Here is a 20363-nt window from a genome sequence, read left to right as displayed (position 1 = left end):
CTGGGTTCACTGAGCCCTGCACTCCACTTAAGAGATGAGGGTGCAGAGGCCCCAGGAAGGTGCTTCCCAAGGTCACGAAAGAAGCCTCAGATCAATCTTAAACCTGGAAAGAGCACATATGCTTTTAGAGTGCCTGCAGCGCTAACTACACCCTCATATTGGTGAGAATGGGCTTGGCCATACTGTCCAAACCACAGACCCTGAAATCTCAGTGGCTCACCACAGCAATCCACTTCTTGATCTAGTATGGTTTGACGTGGGCTGGACACAGGGTGAAGCTCCTCTGTGCAGGGAGGAGGCTGCTTTGGGGGTTCACATCCCCAGAACATCTCAACACATGACCCAACCTGAAGAAGGTCCAGCAGGTGATGCAAGAGTTGGCACAACTTTGAATCGAGTTGGAAGCTCTCATTATTACGCAGGCCTGGACATTATAATCACCTCGTTGAGATGGAGTTTTGTGATCAGAAGTCACCAAAGGACCTTTGATTATCTGAGAGAAACTAGAGAAGCTCAGGGCCTACGTAGGTGCAGAGGTGCTTTGCACGAGGCTTGGGAGGCCGGGCCTGCACCAACCTTCCGTGGCCCAGGAAGACCTTTAGCCTTCATGTGGTTGTATGCTGTTGAATATCGGCAGAGATGAGATATCATTACTGCAGTGAGTTAGGACGGCCATCTCTGTCCACTCTGTCTTGGAGCAGGTGGCTGGAGAATGGGCTCCTATGTCCCTGAGTCAGCCATAGGACTGGCTGTAAGATATTCCTGGGAGCCGGTCATCACCAGACACCAGCAGGAACTGATTACACACTGAAGTGACTACAAACCACTAAACCCAAATTGGATGAGTCCCAGCTCTCAGCAGGGTCCCAAAACGCACTGCCTAAACCCTGCCACATGAGTGAGCAATGTGGTAGGGGGCCTACAATGTATTTTCAAACACAGGGAAGAGACACCAGAACACAAAAAATGCAAAATGTTTATTAAAACTTGTTAAAACTTAAATTTGCCATTATAACTGCCACTGAAAGCTGTTTTGGAACATAATTACAGATTTCTGACGTGCATGTATACGAAAGAGATTTTCTTTTTTCATCTTTAAATTTATCTACTCAAAAACTGAGGGAAAATCCAGATACAAATTAATGAAATATGAAATAAAAGTGACAAATAGAAGCAAAGAAATTGTACTCACTCGAGCAAATTATAGCCAAAAGGAATTTCAGAACATACCAAAAAGAGTCATTAAATAAGAAGAAATCAATTTCTGGTAGAAGTAATGGATTTTAATGAATAGGCTCTTCTACTGTTTGATAAATCAACTAGTGAAGAGAAGTGAATCAGAGAATTCACTGGAACAATATTTAATTTTTTTGCTGAGTTGACAAAAATACTGGCATCAATATAAATGACACAAAACCCCTGATACACCAACATAACTGGAGCTGACAAATTAGCAGCATAACTGACAAATCAGTTCATGAGAAAAGCACTCAACATTAGTCACTAGCACGGGAAAACTTAAATTGACCAGTGATAGAGAAATAATTTATCCCATGAATAAATATTAATGGGAAGAGGTAAAAAACTAGTTTCTAATGATTAAAACTCCGGCCCAATGTTTCTTATTCACTGGAAATAGGAAAATTCAGTAAGGAGACTGAATTTTAAATTAATATACAGAAATAATTAACTTGATATCCTTCAACATATACTAATCACAGTGAGTTACAAGACATATTAAAGAGTAATTTACAATAGAAAAAAGAAAAGTTACTTGGGGAAAAAACTCAAGAAATAAGTAAAAATCTCTATAAAATATTAATATGTTACTGTAGGACACACAAAAAAATAACCTGAGCAAATAGAAAAGCCTATCATATTCTTAGACTGGGAAACGTCATAAATGTCATTTCTCCCTAACCTACTATATAAATAAATAGCCCAGAAGTTAACAATCCTAATAAAATACTAACAAGATTGTTTAGATAAACTGATCCTAAGGATCAAATGCAGAAATAAGCAAGCAAGGCCGTCTGGACCTTTTCTGGAAAAGAAGGGTGATAATGGGTGAGCCCAGGTAGATATTGACATGGTGTACTTAATCATTGGAATAGCATGGTACCGATGAAAAGTAGGCAGGTAAATGGGACAGAATTAAAAGTCCATAAGTAAACCCAAGCATAAATGATAATGTAGTGTGAGAAAAGGACAGCACTTCCAACCAGTATAGTTAAGTATGACGTTGGGACAACCAGATAACCGTCTATGGAAAAATGAAGTGGAATTCACACTTCACGTCTTACACCAGGATAAATGTAGTATGGATTAAAATTTTTAACATAAAAATTAAATCATGAGGGCTTCCCTGGTGGCGCAGTGGTTGAGAGTCCGCCTGCCGATGCAGGGGACACGGGTTCGTGCCCCAGTCCGGGAAGACCCCACGTGCCGCAGAGCGGCTGGGCCCATGAGCCATGGCCGCTGAGCCTGCGCGTCCGGAGCCTGTGCTCCGCAACGGGAGAGGCCACGGCGGTGAGAGGCCCGCGTACCGCAAAAAAAAAAAAAAAAAAAAAAAAATTAAATCATGAAAGCATGAGAATTTTTTTTTTAATAATTTTGGTATAAAGAATATCTTCCTAACCATGAAACAAAATACAGAAGCCATAAAAGAAAAAAATTGATCAACCACATACATACAAATGTTTTAGAACCTGCATGGCAAAAACCAACATAAATACAGCTAAATGACAAACTGGAAAATACATTTTGCAGCTCACATGACTAATAAAGAGCTAATCTGGCCTGATACCTTATAAAGAGCCCCTTTACAATAAAAAACATAAACTAATGGAAAAAGACAATGGGCAAGGGGAAGTTCTTCTAAAACTAAAATGAAAATAAACATGAAACGATGTTCAGATCTACTTATAGTAAGAGGAATGCAGTTTAAAATATCACTGGGGCTCCATTTTTTTCACCTACAAAATTGCAAGTGTCAAAAAATGATAACTATTATGGTGACAGGTGTGGGGTAAAAATAGGCACCCGTAAATGGTCGGTGGCCATGTCAATCAGGACTTCAGTGGAAGGACACCCGGCAGGATCCATCGATATCCTTTCACTCAGCACTTCTATTTTTAGGAATTTCACCTGCATTATATTCTTATGTGAATTATAATGGGAAGAGTTTGAAAACAACCTAAACAACTATTAATGGGGAATCAATTAACTAAAACACAGGGCATGTATATAATGGAATACAGTGCAGTCACAGAAAGAATGCAGGAGCTCCTCATGTAACGATGGGGCATTATCTCCAAGATATATTTTATTTTTCTATTGACGTGTAGTTGATTTATATGTGTGTTAGTTTCAGGCGTACAGCAAAGCGATTCAATTATAAATATATTTTTTTTCAGATTTTTTCCCCATATTCCAAGATATATATATATATATATATATATATATATATATATATATATATATATATATATATATATTTTTTGGCGGTTCGCGGGCCTCTCACTGTTGTGGCCTCTCCCGTTGCGGATCACAGGCTCCGGACGCACAGACTCAGCGGCCATGGCTCACGGGCCCAGCCGCTCCGCGGCATGTGGGATCTTCCCGGACCGGGGCACGAACCTGCGTCCCCTGCATCGGCAGACGGACTCTCAACCACCGCGCCACCAGGGAAGCCCCAAGATATATTTTAAATAGGTGAAAGATGCAAAGTACAAAACAGTATCTAAAAGGTACTAGAATTTGTTCTTAAAAATAAAGAAAAATCCATTCCTTAATATAGAGAGACTATCTCTGGAGATATACACAAGAAACATGACCTCTGGGAAGAGCGGAAGGGCAGAGCCTTTATGTTCATGTACCCTTTACACCTTTTATCTTTCAACTCTGTGAGGGCATTACCTACTCAACAAATAAATGCTAAATAAAAGTAGGTAAATAAGAAGGAAACAAGTGCATTTCCTTCTGGAGAGGAGAGGGAGGGGGTTGAGACCTTCCCTACACGGGACAGCCAGACGCAGCCCGGAGTCGTGAGGGCAAATGGGAGCGGGGGGGAGGATGGGCGCCACCCACCTAGTGGAAGAGAGGGACCCCTGGGGCCCAAAGCGAGGAAGGATCCACGGTTATGGATCCCCTGATGATTCCCAAAGCCACTGGTGAGAGCTGGAGATGCAAATCTTTGAGTTTTTAAATAGTTACTATTATTGGGACACACAGTCTTTCAGGCTGATGGGACCTGCAGAAAAGTGGGTTTCCTGATATTCAGGAATTCCGTCCTCATCCCCCCTCTTCTGGCGCCAAACTTCCTGAACACTACTACAGCCATTCCCTTCATGAGTCACCCTTCCCACTGTCCTAGTCCCCGCGAGTGCCAGGAGAGAGCCGGCTGTATCTGTTACTACACTCTGCGCCCCACATAGTGCCTGGAACACACGTGGTATGCAGCCATAGCATATCTGGGGAACAAACACACTCGTAACCTCAAAGACGTTTTGCGCTTCCACCCTCCTGCCCTGCACCTGTCTTTCCCTTTATCTGGTGTCCTTTATACCCTCACTCCCTGCTGCTTCCCTGCCCGGGCTCATCATTTACTGATGGTTCCATCAGCTCCACATCAGCAGCAACACCTCCACCGCCTTTTAAAGAGCCCTCCCTGGTGTCCGTACTATCACCTCTGGGTTCTGGGAGGCCTGAAGGACTCTGAGACCGTCTCTAGGGACACCATGTCCACTGTGTCGGTGAAGAGACACAGGCAAGAGCAGGGCGTCCAGTCAACGTGGGGCAGCCCTGGGTTTGGGTGGGCGACTTGGTCCTCATGCCTCAACGGGGTGAGCTCGGAACTGAGTCTGCACGTTGCAGACACAACTCAGAGGAGCCAGGGACATCAGCGGTGGGAGGAAGAGGCTCTGCAGGGCACACCTGTCCTCTGCCCACCTGGATTGTAAGCACAGCTTCCTGGAGAAGGAATGTTTCTTAAAGTGGCAGCTGCTGGCCTCAGGCTCACCCTGAACCTGCTGGAGCAGATTTCCAGGGGTGGAGCCCCTGCATCTGTACCTTAAACACCCAGGGATTCTAACACAGACAGAGAAGAAACACACCCCATGACATGGTCCTGAAGAACTCCATACCTTCTGCTTTTTTATTTTGTAATTCTTATTTTGAAATAATTTCAAACTTTAGAGAAGTCATTCAGGAATAGTACAAAGGACCCTCCATACCCCTTATTCACCAGTTACTCAGATTTTGCTCCATCTCTCTCTCTCTCTCTCCCTCTCTCTCTCTCTCTCTATATATATATATGTATATATATACACACACACATGTATATATTTACATATTTAATAATTGTTATTTTCTGAACCATTTGAAAGTAAGTTGCAAAGACATCATTCCCTTTTATCCCTAAATATTTCAGCATTTTCCCCTAAGAACAAGGATAGTCTTTTACATAATAACACTATAAAAAATTCAGAAAATTGAAAACTGATACAACTATCTATTCTTCATCCAAATACCAGCTTCTTCAAAATCGTCAAATAACGTCCTTTACAGCCACTTTCCCTGCCCCAGGATTCCATCCCCGCGACTTGTGGATTCAGCTGCACGCCCCCATCTCTCTCCACTCTCCCGCATGGACCCCTGAGTACGGCCCTGTCTGCTGTCTCCCCTCTCCCTGGGCCCGGACCCTGCACCCCTGTGGACAGATGGACACCCAGGCGGGGACGGGAGTGAGACAAGCCCGGGACCCTGAAGACATGCCGCCGTCCGGTCCTGCCTGATCTCTGTGCCTGAGCGGGCAGTGTGTCTTCTGGAGGCCGGGGGCCTGGTTCCCAGGGCTCCAGGACAGACAGACGTGACTGTGCCCCGGAGAGCTGGGCTCCAAGCACCCAGCTGAGCTCACTTGAAACCACGCGCTCTCATGAGTGGGATCCCAGGAGTGAGCCGCCAATCTCCCCCTGGTGAATGATGCAGCTCCAGCCTCTCCTGCTCAGGGTCCCAGGGAGAGTCCGAAACAGCTGATTTCTCCATTTCTTCCCACACCTGAAACAAAGGCAGATGCTCTGCTGCCCTCTTCCCACCCCACCAGCCACCACTCCCAGCCCCGTAAGCCCTCTCCCTCTGTCTTTCTCTCCCCTCCCACTGCTGCCACTGTCGCTGGTTTTCTCATCTTTCTACTTCAAGACCAGAGCATTTGGATTTGCGACGAAAATATGCTTTTCCTGGCGGTTGCTTAGACCGGTAAAGATGGGGAGGGGCCAGGACCTGGGGCGAGTATCCAGTTCTGGCTGCCGGTTACCATGACCAGTGCTTCGTCCCCATCGGGGAGCCTCTGATCAGGAGCCCTCACAGGGACCACACAGGCCTGGCCCGGGTTTCCAGGGAGAGAGACATCAGACCTCAGGCTTTGGGCCAGAAGGGGGGCATGGTGGGAGGGTTGAGAGATGTGCTAACACAGTCACGGTTCTGGAAAATTTTGCAATGTAAGATTCTTTATGTTTTTTCTTTTAAAAAAGCCACTCAGATTTTATAAGTTACCACCCTATGAAACTGGTATTCATTCCTGTATAGACAGATAATATGTGTGTGTGCCTGCAGCAGGAGATGCAGATAGATGATGCATAGGTACATAGACAGATGCAGTATGTAATAACAGTGTCCTCCAGTGAGTTCTTTTAGGGAGAATCCAAATTTAAATAAAAACCATTACTTTGGAAAAGAATATAAAAAATAATGTATATATTTATGCTTGTATATATATATAACTGAATAACTGCGTGTACAGCAGAAAATAACACATTGTAAATAAACTATACTTCCGCTTTTACATTTTTTAAAAGTTAAAAAAAAACATTACTTTGACATTTCTGTTTGTTTTCAAGTAGGTGGGTGAGGTTCTATCCAGCTGACCAAACCATGTCTACTAAAGACCTGTGCTGAATCTTTTAAGCAAAATTCCAGATTGAATGAAGTTTTTTATCCTTTCCCTCTCTCTCTCTCTCTCTCTCTCTCTTTTTAAGATTACTGGATCCTTTCTGGTTTTCTCATCCAAACATCACTTCTCTGGCTTTCTCTTTACCAGACACAGTCCATGCGGTACAGAAATCTGCAGCTAAAATGCATGGCCTTTGGCTGAAGGAGCAGAGGGCACAGTAGAACGACCCCAAGGACCCCGAGGTCCAGCACCCAGAGCACACTGTGGGTCCCCTCCTACCCCTCCTCCAGATGTTACAGTCGTGGAAGAAATACCCCTCAAGCCAACCATCTTCCCATCTAAGTTCATATTCATTCTGTCCTTTTCTTCAATATGCAGCCTCATTCAAGAATATAAAGACCATTTTTCATCTTACTAGTTATTCCATTTAAAATAAATTGACCAAGTGTTAAATACAGTCATTTTCCAACATTTCCGTAATAAATCAAAGAAAAACCTTGTGCTTACTCACCATACCTCTTCTGAGAAGTTCATGGGACATAGCAGGATATTCTCATTGTTCCTCTGTTTACAGAAACAGCCTGTGTTTTCTAGGCCAGGTAATAAAACCGGAAAGGTGGTGGGAACCCAGGCAAGAAACAGATTCTATGAAATGACACAGAGAGGATTCCCCATTCTGGGGTGCCCTAAAAGCCACACTGCTCCCCTCGAAAACCTCAAAGCTTAACATGACCCCGAGCCCCTCAGGGCCTTTCCAGAGCAGAGGTGAATCCACCATTCCTGCCCAAAGCACACCCTTGGAGTTGGGGCCAGTGATCTGTGAGGTGGCAACTAGGCATCTGGGGGGCTTCTGAGAAAGTGATCACTTACTCTGCTCCCACAGAATGAGAAGCAAAACCTGAGACACCAAAAGCAGCTCTGTTTTAATGAGCCAAGACTCCATATGTGCTTTTCATACATTCTCTCATTTAACCCTCAAAAAGAAAATTCTGGAGGGCTATTATCAAACGAAAAAGACACAGAAAATAAAAAGTGTTGTCAAGGATGTACAGAAACTGGCACCCTTGTGCATTGCTGGTTAGAATGTAAAATGGTGCAGCCACTATGGGAAACAACATGATGGTTTCTCAAATAATTAAAGACAGAATTACCATATGACCTAGGGAGTCCACTCCTGGGTATATACTCAAAAGAACTGGAAGACTTGAACAGATATTTGTACCCTTGTGTTCATAGTAGCATTATTCACAATAGTCAAAAGAGGGAAATAACCAGATTAATGGATAAACAAAATACGGTATATACACACAATGGACCATTATTCACCTTTATGATGGAGGGAGCTTCTGACACCTACTACAGCATGGATGAACCTTGAGGACATTAAAGCTAAAGGACACAAGACAGTCACCAAAGGACAAATAATGGATGATTCCACTCATACAAGGTCCCCAGAGGAGTCAAATTCAGAGACAGACAGTAGAATGGTGGTTCCCGGATGCTGGGGGAGGAGAATGGGAGTTAGTGTTTAATGGGGACAGAGTTTCAGTTTTCCAAGATGAAAAGAGTTCTGGGGATGGAGAGTGGTGATGGCTACACAACATCATGAATGCATTCAATCCTGTTAAGCAGTGTACTTCAGATGGTTAAGATGGTACATTTTTTGTTGTGTATATTTTACAGCAATAAGAACAAAATCCTAAGAGTGAGGTGCGATTATTTTGCAGATGTAGCAACTGAAGCACAGAGGTGGTGCGGTAAGCAGGAGGTACAGCCAGGATCCCCAGCAGGCAGGTGGACTTCGGGGTCTGGGACCCAGCACTACCATCAGCCATTGGCCACAGACACTGACCACGGATCATGTACTCGGTAAGAAAAGAAAAGAGAAAATAATAAATAAGAATATCCACCCTTGCTCTGGGCAATCGTGGGTCCCAGTGGCCTGAGGCTGTTGACGAGGTCTCCCCAGGGTGGCTGGTTCCAATCAGAGACGAGCCCTCCACCCTATGAGTTATAATGTTGTCTTACGCTACACCATGAATGGCATTTGAACCCAGAACTTACAAAGCAGGAGTCAATTCAAGTAATTCTTCAGTCAGTTCCCTGATTTCCCAGACTTCAGTCAGGTCATTCCCAACATGGTCCCTCCTCACACACAGCTGTGCCAGCCCCTCGGGCAGTCACGGAAGGTGCCGTGTGGGTTGTCTGCCAGGGGCATCTCGAGGCTACTGAGACTTGATCATCTCCAGAAGGTCACCCAGCACTTGGTGGCTTGATCAGTTTCCCTGATTGAGGGACGGGTGTCTGGGACCCCACCTGGTCACACCTCACAGCCACGCACCTGTCTTTCCAGGTCTCAGTACTGGCTCTTCCCGCCCTCATTCCTGACGGAGGAAGGGGCCAGGGGCTGCATGTCTGCAAGCCAGCCCCTCACCCCCGCCCCAGGGCCACAGCACAGGCAGCTGATGTCAGCTCTGGAGCTTAAAACCCAATGAAAGAGGGAAGGAGTCAAGCAGAGAACCTGAAAAGTAAACATTACAAAACCTCCAAAACCAGAAGGTCAGAGGCGCACTATCTATGGGGACAGGCCAGCTATTTGCTCTTCCTCTGGACAGTGTGATGTGTATTTAACTGGAGGAGACAGCATGACTGGATCATGTGTGTGAGCATGTGTATGCATGTGTGTGTGCGTGTGTATGAGAGTGTGTGCATGCGTGCACATGTGTGAGAGCGTGTGTGTGTGTGCACGCGCACACGCGCACAGGCACATGGAAGCCAGGAGGGCTGGGGGCCTCTGTAGCCACGCAGAACACCCACTCTTTGTGTCACAGGCGGGCCAGCGCTCTAAGGCCTGTGACTGAACACGGGTCCAGTCATGTTTCCAGAAAGAAAAGAAGGAGGGGTATAAATCACCCTGTCAAATGCCTGCTCTAACTGGGCAGATGGAGGCCATTGGCTTTAAACATTTTAAGCAACAACTCACGGTAAGAAACACGTTCTGCTGTAGCCCCACGTGCACACACACACACTTCATAAAAACGATGCTAGCCCTTACTACAAGTGAGGTACTCTGATATTTTCTATTCTTATTTTTATATTGAATTTTTAATTGAGGTGTAGCACACACCGTAATAAAGTGCACAAATGGACAGCCTGAGGATTTTGTAGGGCTGCCCATCTTTTTATATACATAGCTTTATTGAGAGATGGTTTACATATCACAAAATTCACCTGAAGTGTACAACTCGATAGTATTTAGTATATTTTCAGAGTTGTGCAACAGTCACCATAATCTAACTTTAGAACTTTTAGAATTTCAGAACTTTCATCAGCTCAAAGAGAAAACTCACACTTAATATCTATTCTATTTTATTTATTTATTTTTGTAACGCTAGTCACAACTCACCAAATTTATTTCATTAGTGGGTCACAACTGCAGGTGATAAAACCAGTGTCAGACGTCTGAGGCATGGGGGGTGGGGAGCATGTATGTGTGAGTTTGCATGTGCCTGTGTGTGTGTTTGCATGTGCATGTTTGCATGTGTGTTTGCATGTGTGTGTTTGTTTGCGTGTGGGTTGCATGTGTGTGTTTGCATGTGTGTGGGTTGCATGTGTTTGCATGTGCATGTTCGCATGTGTGTTGTTTGCGTGTGTGCGTTTGCACGTGTATGTGTGTTTGCATGTGTGCGTTTGCATGTGTGTGTGTTTGCATGAGTGTGTGTTTGTGTGTGTGTGTTTGCGTGTGTGTTTGCGTGTGTGTGTGTTTGCATGTGCCTGTATGTGTGTTTGCATGAGTGTGTGTTTGCATGTGTGTGTTTGCATGAGTGTGTGTTTGCATGAGTATGTGTGTTTGCATGTGTGTGTTTGCATGTGTGTGTTTGCATGTGTGTTTGCATGCGTGCGTTTGCATGTGTATGTGTGTTTGCATGAGTGTGTTTGCGTGTGTGTTTGCATGTGTATGTGTTTGCATGTGTGTGTCTGTGTGTGTGCCTGTGTGTGTTTGCATGTGTGTGTTTGCATGTGTGTGTGTTTGCATCTGTATGTGTGTGTTTTTGCATGTGTGCGTGTGTTGAAGAAAAAGGGAGAGTTCAATCCTCACCTCCACCCCAAATGATCCAGAAACTGGAGATGTGAAGCAACAGATAGAAACATTGCAGCCCAAGATGGTGCCACGAGTTATGTGGACACAGATGCCACATACTTGCCCACTGGCCTCAGGAGAGGCTCAGCCAAATACCACGGGAAAGGAAAACCCAGAGGGCCTGGGCTCTGGATCTCTGACAAACTGAGCCCACCTGAGCCAATCAAGGCAGAGGGCTGAGGGGCAGAAGACAGGCTGGGGGCAGGGGGGAAAAGGTGCCGGCCAGCCTTCCACTGTTCATATCAGAGCATTAATGAGCGTATCTTATCCTCTACCCTTTGGGCAGTAGAGGAGAGTGGAGGTCATTAGGGGAAGGAAGGTGTGTTAAAATGAGCTTTCCCGGGGCTTCCCTGGTGGCGCAGTAGTTAAGAATCCTCCTGCCGATGCAGGGGATGTGGGTTCTATCCCCGGTCCAGGAAGATCCCACATGCTGCAGAGCAGCTAAGCCCGTGAGCCACAGCTACTGAGCCTGCGCTCCAGAGCCCGTGAGCCACAACTGCTGAAGCCTGCGCGCCTACAGCCTGTGCTCTGCAACAAGAGAAGCCACAGAAATGAGAAGCCCACGCACCGCAACAAAGAGCAGCCCCTGCTCACCACAACTAAAGAAAGCCCGCGCGCAGCAACGAAGACCCAACGCAGCCCAAAATTAATTAATTAGTTAATTTCTTTTAACTGTCAAGAAAGTACATAAGTGCCTGGAAGAAAGAGGGAACATAGTATTTAAAACCCACACTGTAGCCACTTCAGCCTTCCTGTGTGAGGAAAGTAAATTAAAAAAAAAAAGAGCTTTCCCCTTCCACGCTAGCCCTATCCTGCTTCTAGATTCCCATAAGTAACTAAACCGGGTTCCCTTTGGAGATCTCAGCTTCTTGTTCCATAAGTGGAGTTTATTCATCCATTCAACAAGCATTTCTTGAGCACTTTGTTCTGGGACAGAGGGCAAGGAGCTGTTTCACTGTCCCCTAGAAACTCTCTACTGGTGTTTAGGGTAGCATTAAAGACGTTGGTGCACAAACAGCACGAGAGCCTGCAAGCCCTGCTCCCACCCGGCACACAGCTGTGCCTGGGACTCCCCAGCACACCCGGGGTCCGGGGTCCTGCAGAAGAGCAGGAGTGAGGTGGGTGCGGGGCTGTGGAGGGAGCGTCTGGTCAGAGCGGGGCCCAACTGACTCACCGCGGCCCATGTGTTTGGCTCATCACACACCGATGGGATGTGATGCTTGACATCCCGTTGCTCTGGGATGGGATTGACATCTGTTTCACGGCCCCCGTGGCCAGGAGGGTTCCTGCTGTAAGACGCAGTGCGGGGTCAAAGGGCACAGCCTGATTCCATAAAACAGGACAGAGCTTGTCTTGGCAGGTTTGGGCTCCCCTTCCCCCAGAACAGGGGACACTGACAGTGATAGGCAGTACAGGCAGAGGGGGGCACCCAGAGTCCTCAAGACCCTCAGATCCACCTGTCTCTATGGCCGGATATCCAAAGGATATCGGTTCTTTGAGCTTTTCAAGGGTCTGGAAGAAAGCCTGGCTTTTTTTTTTTTTTTTCCCTGTGGTACGCGGGCCTCTCACTGCTGTGGCCTCTCCCGTTGCGGAGCACAGGCTCCGGACACGCAGGCTCAGCAGCCATGGCTCACGAGCCCAGCCGCTCCGCGGCATGTGGGATCCTCCCGGACCGGGGCACGAACCCGTGTCCCCTGCAACGGCAGGCGGACTCTCAACCACTGCGCCACCAGGGAAGCCCAAAAGCCTGGCTTTTTACAAGCTCTGCCGCAGTCTGTGTGTGGAGGGGCAGCTGATTAGAGGCAGAGGTCAGCGAGCTGCCATTTGGCCGGCCCTGCTCCTGAGGCCGGGCCACTGGGCAGAGCAGGGGCTCCCAGACAGAAGCAGGAAGCCATTGCCAGGTGCCCTCTTTGGGGACTCGTCCGCCTCTGACCTCCTCCCTGCCGTTCTCTGGTGGATGGAGGCCCAGCCCGGCTGCCCTTCACCGTGCGCTGTGAGATGCCCAGGCGAGGCAGCACCGGCTCGGGGGCTGGGGGCGGGGGGTGGCGTGGCCTTCCTTCCTGGTGCCCTGTCACCCAGTCACCCAAGAGCCACACAGCTCTCTTGCAGGGGCCTCACCTGAGATGGATGCCTTATGTGCTATGTTCCACGAGGTGGCCTGGGTGACCCCGGATGCAGGACTTTCAGGGCTACGACCAGCACAAGTTGGTCGCTGTACCCACAGGGACCTCATCCCTCCACAGAGAGATCCAGGGTTTCAAATGGAAACAAACTAAACCTACCCTTGGTCAGAAAGCATCAAGACCAGCCCCCCAGCTGCAGGGCAGGCCTGGCCTCACTTGGGTTTAGAGGACAGGACGCTTGGAGACTTCCAGACCTGTCCCAAAGCAAACCACCAGCGTCGACCCAGACCTGAACGGTCCCCCGAGCCACGCCGAGCCTGGACGCTATGCCTGACCCTCCTCTGACCCAACTGCCACCACCAGGCTCCTGGTGCCCTCCAGCAGCCCTGCTCCTAGCTGCCTGGCTGCCCAGGCCTGGGGAGGATGGACGCCACTCAGGGTGATGACCCCACTCACTGCCAGTTCTGTGCACCGGGCCGTACGGATCGCTCTCCTGGGGTCGGACTCTTGTGACATCCCCTATTCCTGGCAGGGTGGGGTGGGGATGGGAAGAAGCTTGTGGCTAATTTTGCCTTCCAAGTGACAAGAGCCCAGAAGAGGGCTGCAGAATGCCCCTGAGAGGTGAAGCGAGAGCTGGAAGGAGTTACCTGGCCTTCCTTTCAGCCCTCTGGCGGCTCGCCCCCTCCTCTAGTCCATCTGGCCCTGTGGGATGGGCCGGGGGCTTCAGCATTACTGCAGGCGGCAGCCCTAAGCCCCACACACAGGCAGGGGGAGCAGAACCCTGGGAGAGGAAAAGGAGGTGAGGGTCCAGGAGAGAAAAGATCAGCGCCAACGGTCAAGCCCAGAAATCACCCTGGTGACTGAGATCTCTGCCAGCCACCCAGCGACTCCAACAGCTTGTCCCGCCACCCCCGGCCCCGCCCCTCCAGGGCAACCTCCCCAGTACCTAGGGGGCTGCAGCCCGAGGAAGCAGAGCCGAGAAGCCTCATCACGGGGCCGTCTGCCTGCAAAACTCTCAATAGCTACAACACACAGCCTTCCGCCTCCACAGCTCTACGTGCACAGGTGCGCAGCGGGGCCCCGAGCCAAGGTAGGGTCCAGTTCCCCCGCAGCAGGTCGGCTAGTGCCTCGGAACCCCGCCCCGGCCTGGAGCTGGGATCGGCCGCTCAGCGCCCCCTGCCGGCCCCGCCGAGCGCCGCGCACGCGGGCAGGAACCGGGACGCAGCGAGGATGCTCACACGGAAGCAAGGACAGCCCCGCTCCAGACTGTCCTGGGCTTGGAAAACATCATTCTGCAGACACAAGACGAAAGAGGGGAACAGTTCGAACGAGAGTTGATCCTAAGACGCGAATGACCTTTCAGAGTGAAAAGTCTCGAAGGCAGGTGTGTGTCCCCGCAGTCTGAATTCAGGACACAAAGGACCAGGAATGAGATCTAATCCTTGACTAAACATAAAACAACAGTAGAAACCATACATCGATGGACAGGAAATGTCAACAAAAAGAGAAGTTGGTCACTTTCTTGTGCCAGGCACTGTTCTAGGGCTTTGCCTTTGCTGTCCCAACCTTCACAGAGCTCTTGTGCAACGATGCTGCTCGTAATTAATTCAGCAGCTGCAGGAGGGGGGCACAAGGGTGGGAAGTAACCTGTGCGAGGCCAGAGTGGCAGGGCAGGGCAGACACAGCGGCAAGGGCCGTGTGGGCAGAGCGCGTGCTTAGGGAGCGTCGGCCCCTGGGAGTGCAGAGACCGCGACCCCACCCCAGCCGTGCGGGGACAATGGCCCCGCCCTGGATGCGACCCCAGAGCGGCAGGTCTTATCTGTCTACTGCTCCTTCCTGCTCTTAGTCCCCTGGTGACCAAAACCCAACCAGCCAACGAAGCACGTGTGAGTCCACAGTCAGGTGGCTGGAGTCCGCCACAGCAGACAGGAAGCCCCAGGTCCCCTCCCAGAAGGAGGCTTCCTGCTCCTGCACCCTGAAGCCCAGGGAGGGGGTGAGTGGAGGACCCCGGGGCAGGCAGGGCAACTTTACTGCCGTCAGTGCCTGGAGGGGTTCGGGATTCATCCTCGAGGTGCAGGGTCACCCAAATCTCCCTCTTCGGCTCCTAAAGAGTCGCTGCTGCCAGGTCTTCTTTCCCACTTGATTTTCTACTAAGAAATGAAGTTGTGCCTACCTGCCTAGCAGGAGAGGTCAATGAGTTCAGGGGGCAAAGTTCACCCCAGCTGCCCTGAGCCCAGCTCTCCGTGCTGCGAGGAGAGAGAACAGGTGACCTGGGTGGAGGCTAGGACAGGGGACACGTTTAAACCTTCCAAGTGGCAGCACCCGGGGACCCTGGCTGGGTTTCAGCCTGTCCTCTGCCCTCGGGGAAGGGAGAGGGCTGACCTTCAACGTGTCCCCATCTTACTCGAGGGCAGAGCGGAGCTTTGGCAGCTCGCTGGGGCACGGCCATGCCAGGCCGTGCCAGGGACACGCCGGGAACAAAGCACAAAGGAGAAGGAACAAACAGGGCTTGTCCCTGGTTCAGAGAGTGCCACTGTGTTTATCCAACAGGACAGAACTGTTGCATTAAAGTCACATCACCACGACCACCAAAGTCAAATCCTCCCCAACCAGACCCTGAGCGCCAGCCTGGGCCCAGGACTCTGGGCTGGTTCCTCTAGGGGCTGCAGGAGGGCAGGCGGCCTGGGCAGCGTCCACCGACCCGAGGACTCGCCTCCTGTCCCCTGTGAGAGCAGAGTGGGCAGGGGGCCTCCAGAGACCAGCTGGAAGGGAGTCTGCGGGGGTTGTACTGATTTATGGGGACATTTCAGGGCCAGAATGACACCATCCACCCCCAACCTACCTCCTACTAGTTCATATTCTCGGGGCTTTAAATCATGGTAACAGCCCTGCAGGAGCTCTGAACGCTCAGGGCTTCCAGGACCAGCTGGGCTGCTCGCCACCTGGAGGGAGGAGCGCGACTGCACTGCACTCCTTTCCCCCACCTGCTCAAAACCACACCCAGCTCCTGCCTCTCGGGCCTCCACTCAGGAAGATAATCAGCAGAGCAAGGACCTTCTTTTCGCCGACTTAGAAGCTTCCTCAACAGAAAAAAAATACAGAAGCTAGAAAAAAATGATTGACATGACGACTCACACTTACCTCGTTTTACTAGTATGCTTCAAAGCAAACACCTGCTACTGTCAACAGAGCAAATGCTAAAGCACTAGGATGGCTGAGTTCTTTCTTTAAACAGATTCTACCAAACCACTTCAGTCTTGCTGGGCTGGAGACATTTCTGACTGCCCAGGGAATCTGAGTGCCCACCCCAGCTTTCAATGCCAGACCAAACCTTTGAAGCCTACGGCCTCTTGAAAGGAAAAGAAAAAACCCACAGCACACTAGAAAACCTGCTTGTTTTTGAGGACTCCATAATAGCTCGCTCTCCATACGGTAGCTAGAGAGTCAAGAGCACGAAAAACAAAGCAGGTAGAAGCAGAAATCAGGCAGGAAGCGAAAACCAGGCTAGCTAGAAACTGGAGGGAAACTTTAGGAAGCAATGTGACAAGGAAAAGGGAAATGGGTGGATGATTTCTTCTCTGAGATCAGAACTGCATCCCCCAGCTAACGTTTAAGGCGAGCCATGCAATTCCCAGACAGCCAGCAGGCGTTAATTGTGCTCCCACTATGTGCTTGCCATTGTGTTTGGAATTAGAGGTTGTCTCTGAGACGATCTAGGCTCTTCTAGAGAAAGAAATCCAGTATTATAAATCTAAATCATCCAGAGATGCCCAGGGAGCCCTTCCTGTCCTGCTTCTTACAACAGAAGAGATTCTCTTTCTGACACAGGGAGGCCGGGAATGAGCTGTGATCCGTCAATTCAACTCAAGTGAGACGCTCAGGAACCCGGGACTCACCCGCTACCCACAACTTGCTTTGTGTTCGATGGACTGTCACATCGCTGTTTTCTCCAAACCTCCAAACAGGAGGTGAGGGCTGTGATTTCCTTCAAAGGGTACAGTGGCACCAACACCTCCCGTAAAACGCGCTACTCGAGGAAAGGTTCTAAGTGCGCAGCCCCTGATAGCCGCCTGGGGAGTTTGGTTTTTGAGTTTTATTCTCTTATGATCAAAGCGGTGATTGGAAAAGGGGGACATTGTAAAATGGGGCTTTGATTAGGACTCTCTGAATTTATATTCCAGCTGGCGAGAAACACATCGGAGTCATTGACAAACTCCAAACTTCTGTGATTCTACTAGCTATTGGAATGAATAAGAGACACATCATACCAAGAATAGTGAGATGAGCGACTACAGACAGCATGGGACCCAGAGGAAGCAGAGGTCAGAGTGGGCAGGGATGAGCTTGGCCTTCTTGCTGAGGGGACTGGGCTGATATTAGACAAGAAAAGGCAAAGGCATCACTGTCATGGCACCATGGGCAAAGACTGGAAGTGAACGTGAAACCAACAGGTTTCTGAGGATGTGGGATCCGCCCAGCAGGCGGGGAACGTTCACTGGAGGAGGAGACAGAGGATGAGGTCATCAGTCACACGGGGGTCTGATGAGGGAGAATCAAGATATTGAAATCCGTCTTTTACAAAGATTCAACCGGTAGCAAAGGGTAGAAAGGATAGGAGAAAAGACAGAAGAGAGACAGAGAAAGTCTCTAGGAAGCCCGTACAGTATGGTAAGAGCCCCTGGACAACAGAAAAGGCAAGACTTGGTGTCCAGGTGACCACGGAAGGCAGAGGGGTGGTGGAGACACGTGGAGATGGTGAGCTCTGTGTTTCCAGCTAACTCGGTAGCACTTCCATCGAAGCTCCTCTAGCTGCCACCATTGTCACATTCAACTTCTGCCTTCAAATCAGAGTCTGATCCTGCAAGTTGGGGCCTCTCCGGGGGCTGTTTTCATTAGGAAAAATTTCAAGTGTTCTCACAGAGACCCCAAGCAATCAGGATTCAAGATAGAAGTGGATTTCTCTCTCCTGCTATCGTCCACATGTGATGGTCCCCATGTGATGGCCCATGGCTGGTACAGCAGCCGCCCACGTCTCAGACCAGGCCCCGCCTCCCCAGTCACTCCGCCGTCCCTGCAGTGTTCCCTTGTTGGCGTTCCCCAAACTCGCTGCTCCCCGCTCCATGGTCTGGGCGGCAGGATGGAAGAAGGGACAGAAGGAGAGAGCACCCCTTCCTTTTAAGGAAATGACCTAGAAGTTGCACCTAATAATCTCACTCACAGCCCTTTGGCCGCAGCCCAGTGTGTTGCCACACCCAGGGGCAGGGAACCTGGAAGGTGGAGTCAGGGTCCAGGGCAGCCCAGGTGAAAATCCCATCACTGTGAAGGAAGGAACGGATGGCTGTTGGGGGTTGCCTGCAGTGTCTGTTACAAAAGCACTTCACCTAAAGTAATAAACCAGAGCTTTTTGAGCAGTGTGGAAAGAATGGTTCCAAGAAAATGATGGAACCATTAACAGAAACAAGAGGAATGAGGAGGGGCCAGCCAGTCAAGTGAGATGATTAACTCATGTGGGGATGTTGTTTGTTTGTTTGTTTTATTGAAGTATAGTTGAGTTACAATGTTGTGTTAGTTTCTGGTGTGCAGCAAATTGATTCAGTTATACCTATATTCTTTTTCATATTTTTTCCATTATAGTTTATTACAAGACATTGAGTAGAGTTCCCTGTGCTATACAGTAGGTCCTTGTTGTTTATCTATTTTATGTATAGTACTGTATACATGTTAATCCCAAACTCCTAATTTATCCCTCCCCCCACTGCACCTTTGGTAACCATAAGTTTGTTTTCTATGTTTGTAAGTCTATGTTTTGTAAATAAGTTCATCTGTATCATATTTTAGATTCCATATATAAGTGTTATCATATGGTATTTGTCTTTCTCTGACTTACTTCACTTAGTATGATCATCTCTAGGTCCATCCATGTTGCTGTAAATGGCATTATTTCATTCTTTTTTATGGCTGAGTAATATTCCATTGCATATATGTACCACATCTTCTTTACCCATTCATCTGTCTGTGGACCTTTAGGTTGTTTCCACATCTTGGCTACTGTGAATAGTGCTGCTATGAACATTGGTGTGCACGTATCTTTTCTAATTAGTTTTCGTCTTTTCTGGATATATGCCCAGAAGTGGGATTGCTGCATCACATGGCAACTCTAATTTTAGTTTTCTAAGCAACCTCCATACTGTTCTCCACAGTGGCTGCACCATTTACATTCCCACCACCAGTGTAGGAGGGTTCGCTTTTCTCCACGTCTCTCGTGGGGATGTTCTCATGAGCCTCCCGAGGGACACGGTTCCTCCATTTAGAGAACAGGTCCTGGAGCTCAGGGGAGAGGATGGGTTTGAAGACCCAGGTGACAGTCATGATGGCAGAGACCAGGAATGCCCTCCCTGGGACTGAGAGATGGGCCTTATCTGGGCCTGTCCAGCGGGCTCACAGTACTGTGGGCAAGTTCCTAGATTGTCTCCAAAATGACTCTGTAAATCCCACTCTCTGTTGGTGCTGCTTATTCCCAGTGGCACCGGGGATTAACCTTGGGGAAAAGAAGGTCTGTACTTGAACCCTTGTGTGACAATGACTTCTCGTCACTAAGCAAGCTGGCACTTTCTTGACGCCAGTCCCTTGTCGCATGTGTGCACCCTGGTGGGGAGGAGAGGCAAAGGCAAGAAGGACAAAAGCACTGAGAATTTTCAGGCCGCCGACCGCAGCGCCTGTTGCCGGCATTTTTAAGCATCTGGAGCGTTTCATCCCCCACTGCTCAGTCATCCATTTTTAAAGTGTTCGCGTCAATAAGTAGGATGGGTACCAGCGCCTTCACCTGTGGCAGAGATGGATCTCTGGCCGGTAGGAGTGAAGCTGGCTCCGGAATATAAATTGGTCCCCTGTTCCAGGCTGCTTGGTGAAGTTCTAGCTAAACTAGGGAGCCAGCAGCCCACCCCTCTGGAAGACAGATGTAAATGTCAAGTGCTGAAGAAATGTGGCCAAAGGGGGGACGGAGGCAGTGTTCCAACCCACGAATCTGCAGAAGGCTCTCAAAATCACAGCTGTAAGAGCACTATTTTGTCTGGTGACCCTCCACACATCAAAAGATGAAGTTTTATATTGAATAATTTCTGTCCTGGGGCAAGGTCAGGAACGTCACACA

General features: G+C 48.9%; 1 long non-coding RNA gene across 1 annotated transcript; it reads right to left on the bottom strand.

Annotated features, from left to right (window-relative positions):
- Nucleotides 1–10828: 10828 nt before the first annotated feature.
- LOC137208568 (uncharacterized) lies at nt 10829–15533 on the bottom strand. Its single transcript, XR_010935669.1, has 4 exons — nt 15387–15533; nt 14160–14505; nt 13861–13994; nt 10829–12379 (listed from the first exon to the last, which is right to left on the bottom strand). It is a non-coding gene; the product is annotated as an uncharacterized lncRNA (long non-coding RNA).
- Between the last annotated feature and the right edge of the window lie 4830 nt (nt 15534–20363).

This window comes from Pseudorca crassidens, chromosome 16 (genome assembly GCF_039906515.1).
Source record: "Pseudorca crassidens isolate mPseCra1 chromosome 16, mPseCra1.hap1, whole genome shotgun sequence".
Lineage (NCBI taxonomy): Eukaryota > Metazoa > Chordata > Mammalia > Artiodactyla > Delphinidae > Pseudorca > Pseudorca crassidens.
This window is presented reverse-complemented; position numbering and strand designations above follow the sequence as displayed.